This window comes from Pseudonaja textilis, chromosome 3 (assembly GCF_049901715.1).
Source record: "Pseudonaja textilis isolate UNSWEBS1 chromosome 3, rPseTex1.2, whole genome shotgun sequence".
Taxonomy (NCBI): Eukaryota; Metazoa; Chordata; class Lepidosauria; order Squamata; family Elapidae; genus Pseudonaja; species Pseudonaja textilis.
Window position 1 is genome coordinate 189334248 of NC_141992.1, and position 8747 is coordinate 189342994.

Here is an 8747-nt window from a genome sequence, read left to right on the forward strand (position 1 = left end):
TGATTTTTTAATTCCTCCCTCAAAACATCCCTTTCACAAAACCCACAGGCAGAGAGTCTTTCTCCGGGTTTCAGCAGGCAGGGATGCTGGGATGATCAGGATTAGGCCCAATCTCTTTTGAATCATGGCTTGGATTGCCTAACGGGTAATAACCTCATATTCGGACAGGGTAAAGAAAGAGGTGAAACCCACAGCCAAGTCTTTCCTCCTTAAAACCTCAAACTTCAGGGCTGCTCCATCCCTTCCTTTCTTCTCTCTGGGGAAAGCTGAGGGGAAGAGGAAGATATCTTGAAACAGAGGAGGGGGATTTGTGGTAAAGGATGTCAGGTCCCTTCTCCATCGTGCCCACCTGAAAGAAGAAACATCTTGATTCAACAGTTGACTCTGAAGGCTCTTCTCAAGCTTTCTCAATCCTGGGTTCAAGTTTTGGTGGTTACACCTGGACATTGGGGGTTCACTGGCCTGATCGTTCCTCACTGCATTGGGTAGACCAGGGCAAAGCTTCGCTGGTTTTCCTCTTTGCACCAGGCAGACCAGGCCGAAGCCACGCTGGCCTAATTGGGTAGACTGGGCTAAAGCTTGGCTGGCTTTTCTCCTTGCACCAGGTAGACCGAGCTGAAGCTTCACTGGCCTGATCTTTCCTCCCTGCATTGGGTAGACTGGGCTGAAGCGACATGAGCAGACTGGGATGGCCCGGAGCTAACCCCATTGCGGGCCTTGAGTTTGACACCCCTGGACTACAATGATGTGCTCCTTCTGCAAAAAGCATATTGCACTAAAATACATACTTGGTTAGAAAAAAATGGTAAACAACATGTAGATTTGAAACCAGAGATATTTTTGGTGGGTATATTACCAGATCAGTATGACAAAGGGAAAACATACTTAATTTTACATGTACTAACGGGATAATAATAATAATAATAATAATAATAATAATAATAATAATAGAATACAGACAGACCATCATTTAGAATACAACATGTCAGATATCACAGTCATTAAAAAAACAAGGCATACAATTCATTGATATCGCTGTACCTGGAGCGCCAGAGTCTAAGAAAAAGAACTAGAAAAAAAATCACAAAACATCGCAACCTGACTATCGAAGTTATGCAATTGTGGATGAAACATGTGACGGGGATACCCATTGCCATTGGGGCACTTGGTACCATGTCCAAGAATTTTACAAAATACATCAAGAAATTGCAGCTTCTTGCAATAATACCAGCAGAACTGCAAGAAAACTGCACTACTTGGAACATCGTACATTTTAAGAAGATACTTGGTTGATACTTAGGATGCTGGCAGCAACCTGTATCAACCATCAGTACCAGTCAGTGATATCTGTGATGAATTTTAAAATGTTCAGTTGACTGAGTTTCATGTTTAATGAATAGAAGAGATAATAATAATAATAATAATAATAATAATAATAATAATAATAATAATAATAATAATAATAATAATAATAATAATGCCTTCTTTGGTGAACTGTCCTTGCTCCCATTCAGAAAATCGGCAGTCTTAGAAATAAAGGGATCTTTCCTTGACATAAGGAAAATAATACCTCTAAGCCTGCAAAGAAGAAACTCAAGTAGGGCAGATATAATCTGTTTGGGGAAGATTAAAGAAAGGAGTTTCTTCATTCCTTCATCAACAAAGGCGAGCTGATTTGTCTTCAGTGGACAAGGCAGATAAGGCTCCTCTCCAGCCAGCAATGTTTGTGTCTCTTTCACACCAGGGGATCTTATCCAAGTGTCTTTCTCTGAAATTCAGTGTTTGTTTGCCCTGGGGCCACAGATAGCTGTTGGGTGGGAAGCTTGCAGTTCCAACAGTTCCTCCATCTGACTGGTCTAATGGGAGTAAACAAAGAGGCCCACCAAGCAAAGCAACCCACCCCAAGATGGGCAAGCCGATCCCTTTGGATTGCCTTCCCTAACCTGATGTCCTCCAGATGTAACAATCCCATCCTATCAATCCCAAACATATGAAGAATGGTTGCAGGAATTGGGTATGGCCAGTCTAGAGAAAAGAAGGCTGGGGTGACATGATAGCAGCATTGCAGGGGCTGCCACAAAGAGGAGTGGGTCAAATTATTCTCCAAAGCACCAGATGGTAAGACAAGAAACAATGGAAACTAATCAAAGAGAGAAGCAACCTGCAATTAAGGAGAAACTTCACAACAGTGAGGACAATTAACCAGTGGAACATCTTGCCGTTGGAAGTTCTGAGTGCTTCATCACTGGAGGTTTCCAAGAAAAGACTACATAGCCACCTACCTCCAAACTTGGCAACTTTAAGACTTGTGAATGTCAACTCCCAGAATTTCCCAGCCAGCTGGCTGGAGAATTCTGGGAACTGAAGTCCACAAGTCTTAAAGTTGCCAAGTTTGGAGACCTCTGGTATAGGGTCTCCTGTCTGAACAAGAAGTTGGACTAGAAGACCTCCAAGGTCCCTTCTAGCTCTATTCTGATTAATTGATCGATCAATTGATTGATCATTCCCAGCTCAAGTACTGGAGAATCATAGAGATCAAAGTCCAGGAAGTCCTCAGGTAGGGATATTTGCTTTAGCAAAACAAAGGGAAGACATACTTCAGTTTGATCTAGAATGGCTAAAGTCCCTATGGCGTGCAGTCAAAATCCTGTTAATTCCTGACACTGACGTCCACAAAAGTGTACTGCTTGTATGGGTCATAAATTGAGATAAGACTTGGCTAAAAGTTGCCTTGAAAGCAGCTGAAAACCTCTCCATTCCTAAGTGGATAGAGGCCTGGTTGGTTAAGTTGACTGATAAGCTCCAGAGAAATGGTGAACCAGATTGTGGAGTGTCAAAAGCTCCAAGGGTATCTTGCTTAGGAGCAATGACCTTCTTCTCTGGACAGAAATCGACTCTACTGCTGGGATAAGGCACCTAGATTACATTGTGGAAAGGGACAGTGGTGACACCCAAGCAGGAAAAGCCCAAAGGGAACATCAGGCCAGCCAGAAAACAAACTTGCATAGGAAAAGAGATTTAATAAAAGGTATTGAAAGAAGCCCCCTAGACAAAAGCCAAGTAATTAAGAAAGCTAGGAAACAAGAAAAAGAAATCCCTTTCAAACAACAGGTCATGCCAAATCAGCAAAACAAATAGACACAAAATATATTGCAAAGGAGACAGACAGGAGATTGCCACAAAACAAATATAAGAAAACATTAGGACGAAACTGATAATCCAATCAAACCACCCCACGGAGTTTACCCTCCGGCGGAAATGAAGACAACCCCTGACAGGATTTAAAACATTAAGAAATACAAACACAAGCACTCACACACAAAAGGAGGGAAAAAGTATAAAAATCAGGAGTTTATTATACAAAGCTAGTTAGCCCCAGGAACGCAGACTTCATGCTATCTCTCGCCTTCCTGAAAAATAAAAAGAACCAGCTTTCAAGCAGTTGTCTGTATCCTTGCACCGGAGCTCTCCCAGCAGGAAAATCAAATCCTCAGAAGAAAGGCATTTTCCAGCCTTTCAACACCATGAACTATAGTTCCCTCCTGTCAAGAGCGAGAAATCAAGAACCAAGGCTGTTCAAATGAATGTTAGTTTATTCCACACTAGCTCTCTACAGCAATCTGAATTACTAATGGTCAAGGCAAATTGGTGGCAGATAAGAGTCAGTGGAATTAAAGGAGGGTGGGATTTAGAACTCCTGTGGGTAGCAAAGGGACTCCAAGATGATGACACCTTGACTTCTTTCTTGGGTTCAACCAGGTAATCTCTTACACCTCATTCTTTATTACTGGGCATGCTAGCAAGAAGTACTGGACATTCACATGGGAAAGGCCAACGTTCTACAATCATATCCTTTCTTTATCCACCATCTCTTCTGAGGTTTATTAATGCCTGCATGAACTCTGGGGTGTTTCTGTGTGTTGGTATCAATGAAGTTGAGCTAGAAGAAGACATAATTTGACTCACTGCAATGCTTTCCTATATTCCCATTGGCTTCAGCATCTTGTTTCTTGCATTTCCTACCTCTGAAAAGATACAAGAAGAGTTTCTTCTCTCCTTTTCACCCCCTTTCCAAACAATAGGTACCTAAAGATGACCTCTCCCCAACACAGATTGTGACGGTTAAAAATTCTACTGCATCAAGTTTGGTCACCGTATTATAAAAAAGACGTTGAGGCACTGGAAAGAATGCAGAAAAGAGCCACAAAGATGATTTGGGGTCTGGAAGTTAAAACATGCAAAGAATAGTTGATTGCTCTCACCGTTAGAAAAATGTCTCCTTAGTTCTAGGTTGCTTCTCTTCTTGGTTAGTTTCCATCCACTGTTTCTTGCCTTGCTTATTGGAAAATAGTCTGACTGACTGCATCTTTGTAGAAGCCTCTTAGATACTGGAAGCCCTGTTATCATGTCTCCCCTAGTCCTTCTTTTCATTAGACTAGACATACCCAATTCCAATAACCCTCCTTCACCTGTTTTAGTCCCCAGCCCCCTAATCACCCTTGTTGCTCTTCTCTGCACTCTTTCCAAAGTCTATTTTTTTAATATTTTAAAATCTTTTTTTATATTGGGGTGACCGGAATATAACTGTGTGATTAGCATGGGTGAGCTGCATATCCCTCAGAATAGGCCTAAGATACTAGCCCTGATCATTTATATCACACACACACACACACACACACACACACACACACACACACACACACACACAAAAACCCTGCACACACCAAAAGCCCTGCTTGGCAAATCAATGGAAATGGCCTTCGGTTTGTTTGGTTTTTAATGCTGATGATATATCATTAGTTTCTCTAATTTGAAGTCTGGCCCAGTATATTCTTGTGGTGCCAACAAGCTGGTCTGTGTGTGTGTGTGTGTGTGTGTGTGAGGGAGGGAGATAGAGAGAGAGTGTGTGTGTTTGTGTGTGCAAGTGGGTGTGGGTGAGAGTGAAATAATAGGGTATTTGGAGAGGGGGGCCATGCCCTCCCAGTTCAGTTAACGCTTGCAGGAAGTGGTTTGCCAGCCCCTGCACAAGAGCTGATACCCCTTCTCAGAAATGAACAGACAGTTCTCTAAAGATAGATTGCGCAAATTAAGAAGAAAAACCCACTGGGGGCCTTCAAGGCCTCCAGCTGTTAATTCCCCCAGCGCCTGAGTTCCAGGAGACCATCAGAAGATCCTCTTCTGTCTGTCCTCCCCCCCCTCCCCCGTCCCTCCCCAGTTTCCCCTCCCAGCTGCCTCTCCCGGACAAATCCGAACAACGCAACGCTCGACAGCCATGGAGGCCTCTTATGCAAGTGGTCTTGGGTTTCACATCCGCAGCTCCCCCGATTTTCTCCAAAGTGTGGCAGCTGCACACATCCTTTATTGCTCCCCTCCCCAACACCACACACACACACACACACACACACACACACACACACACACCATCCTACCCACCACCACCCCGGGGCCTGTGTAATCGTAACTGTAATTTCGAACATTGTTCCCAAGGCTGCCATGCCAATGGGCTGGTTTGTGGCAAAGCTTGGCCCTCTACAAAAAACATTTCGCCACGGTTTGCAAGAAGCCTGGGGTTTGAGAAACAGAGCAACATGGAAAGAGAGTGACAAAGATTTTCGGAAGGGTGGTATTAGAAAGATCTCTCTATGTTCATCTGGGGGTGTGGGAGTCTCTGGTACCAGGTTCCCATAGTTGACAAGAAGTAGAGGGACCCCGTTTAGCAATGATATTCCTGAAAGCTAAAACATAGGCGATGGATAATTCTTCCATCTATGGTATATCTCTTTTCCTCATTTAGGATCACCTGTTATGATTTAGGTGTGGGTTGTTGTTTTTTTAATAGAATCAGAATAGAGCTGGAAGTGTCCTTGGAAATCTTCTAATCTAGCCCACTGATCTAACAGGAGAACCCTATGCCATTCCAGACAAGTGACTGTCCAGTCTCTTCTTAAAAACCTTCAGTGATGGGTCACCCACAACTTCTGAAGGGAAGCTGTTCTACTGATTAATTGTCCTCACTGTTTGGAAGTTTCTCCTTAATTCCAGGTTGCTTCTCTCCTTGATGAGTTTCTATCCATTGTTTTGTGTCAATTTTGACCAAGCAAAAAGGTTAGCTTGGTAAAAAAAATTGTGTGGAATTTGGGGCATACTTCGCCAAGCTCATACAGTTTTTGGTTTGCCATGTTAGCTCATATATACAGCTTTTCAATTCATGTGGGTTTATATCATACCATATGGAAAAAAATTGAGCTTTTGACTACATATAGTTTAGATATAAAGATACCTAAACAGCATAACTTTCTATCTCTATCTCATCTCTGCCTCTATCATCTCCCTCCCTCCTTCCCTCCCTCCCTCCCTCTCTCTCTCTCTCCCTCTCCCTCTCTTTCTTGTAATATATCTTTTTGTATGTGGATGTCTTCAAGTCAATCTTGACTCCTGGCAACTACATGAACAAGTCCAAGCAGTTTTCTTGGCAAGTTTTTCAGAAATGATTTTCTATTGCCTGCTTCTAGGGATTGAGAGAAAATGGCTGCCCGGGTCAAGGTCACCCCGCTGGCTTTCAACCACAAACAGGACTAGAACTCATAATCTCCTGCTTTCTAGCCTAGTATCTTTAGCCATCAACTCAACTCTGATGTACTTAGCTGTATCTCCCTATATAAATATAAATGTATTCAAAATACCAAATACTGGTTAGGTTCTCTTCCTCCTGGGTTCCTCTTGAGTTTTCTTCATAGGAAATTTGCTGTCATCGTTTGTGACTGAGGGATAGGGTCAGCAGTAGGATCCTCCTATCTGTTCCGCTACCAGTTCGGTGACCGTGCACTTGTGTGTGCACGCACCTAATGTGCATGCACCTAACACACACATGCCGATTTCCCCATACCAGCTGAGGCCTGCTGAGAGGAGTAAGAAGAGAAAAGCACAGGGGCAGGTGGTAGGGCCGCACTTTTCTCTTCTTTACCCTCTCAACGGATTGGGGAGGTTTTCTTCCCTCCTCTCAGCTGATCTTGGGAGGCTTTTTTGACTACCGGTTCAAGTGAACCGGTCCAAACCAGTAACATTCCACCACTGGATAGGGTAACTTCCTTTGCCTACAAAAGGTCAATGTTCGAACCTTTCTATATCCCAATAAAAATAGTCTAACAAAGAGGAGAACTAGAGTGACATGACAGCAGTCTTCCAATACTTGAGGGGCTGTCAAAGAGAAGAGGAGGGGGTCAACCTATTCTTCAAAGCACTTGAGGGCAGGACATGAAACAATGAGTTGAAATTCCACAGAGGTAGATCCATTCTGGAACTAAGGATAAATTTCTGGACAATGAGAATAATTAATCAGTGGAAGAGCTTACCTCCAGAAGTCATGGATGCTCCATCACTGAAAGTTTTCAAGAACAGATTGGACAACCCTTTGTCCATAATAGTATAGGGGTTTCCTGCTTGGGCAAGAGTTTGGACTAGAAGACCTCCAAGGGTCTTTCCAATCCTATTGTCCTATGTTCTAAGAACTGAAGTGAATTTCCATATGAAACCTTGCCTATTTCCTACTAGTAGCCTTCTTACCAAGTCATTTTTGGCCTTGGTGGTGCAGTGGTTAGAGTGCAGTACTGCAGGCTACTTCTGCTGACTGCTGGCTGCAGGCAGTACTGCCGGCAGTTCAAATCCTACCAGAATCAAAGTTGACTCAGCCTTCCATCCTTCTGAGGTGGGTAAAATGAGGGCCCAAAATTGTTGGGGGCAATAGGCTGACTTTGTAAACCACTTAGAGAGGGCTGTAAAGCACCATGAAGTGGTATATAAGTCGAAGTGCTATTGCTATTGCTATTTTTCAGAGACATAAACAGAAAACTGTATGCCGTTCTTAATTTCACTGCCATTTTTGGCTGAAATTCTTTCCACCCATGTCTGTGGGCCAAGCTGACCAAGGAAGCTGAGAATTATAGCCCAACACATCTAGAGAAATATTCATATAGGGGAGGAGATCCAAAGTTGTAACTCTCACCTGAGGTTGCTAATGAAAGATACTTATTACTCGGCATCCCAGCCATAATAACCTGCTTCCCCCCACCCACCCCAGCCTGTAGATCCCATCCCTCTCCTGAACCAGCAAGGGATTTGCATTCCTCTTTTGCTCACTATATTCCCACGCTGGAATTGGATTCCGTAATTCAGCAAGAGAGAATCTCTCCTCTCCCTTCTGTACAACAAAGAGCTGGCCACACAGCAACAGAGGAAATGAGAAACAGCTGGTCAGCTTCCTTTCTCTCTGCTAAGCATTGCACAGCAACAGCTGTGTCTGGCATTTCATCCAGTGAAGAAATCCATCAGGCTTCATCCCAGCCTCTCTTGTTTTACATCACACCCCTCAGCATTGGCATCTGGGCTCACACCAAACAAAACAACTGCAGTAGTTGGAGGCCTTCTGAGTTGCATGGACATAGAAGTCCTCACTCACCTGTTGATGGAGGGACATGAAGGGCCAGCTATCCCTCATCCAAAACAATGTTCTTTTAAACAAAACCATGCCACGGGGGTCTTCAACCTTTTATCTGCTTCTTTTGTAGAATCCAGAAGTTTCAGAAAGTTGTACACATAAACGCAATCTTATCCTTTCCGTCCTGCTCAATAAAAGCATTCTGATTTCAAGAGTAGTAGACTCAGCTCTTTGAGGTTGGTACATGGATGGGTCCTTGTCAGCCCAACATGGTAAATCGGATTAATAAACCATCATCATAGAGGTCAGAACT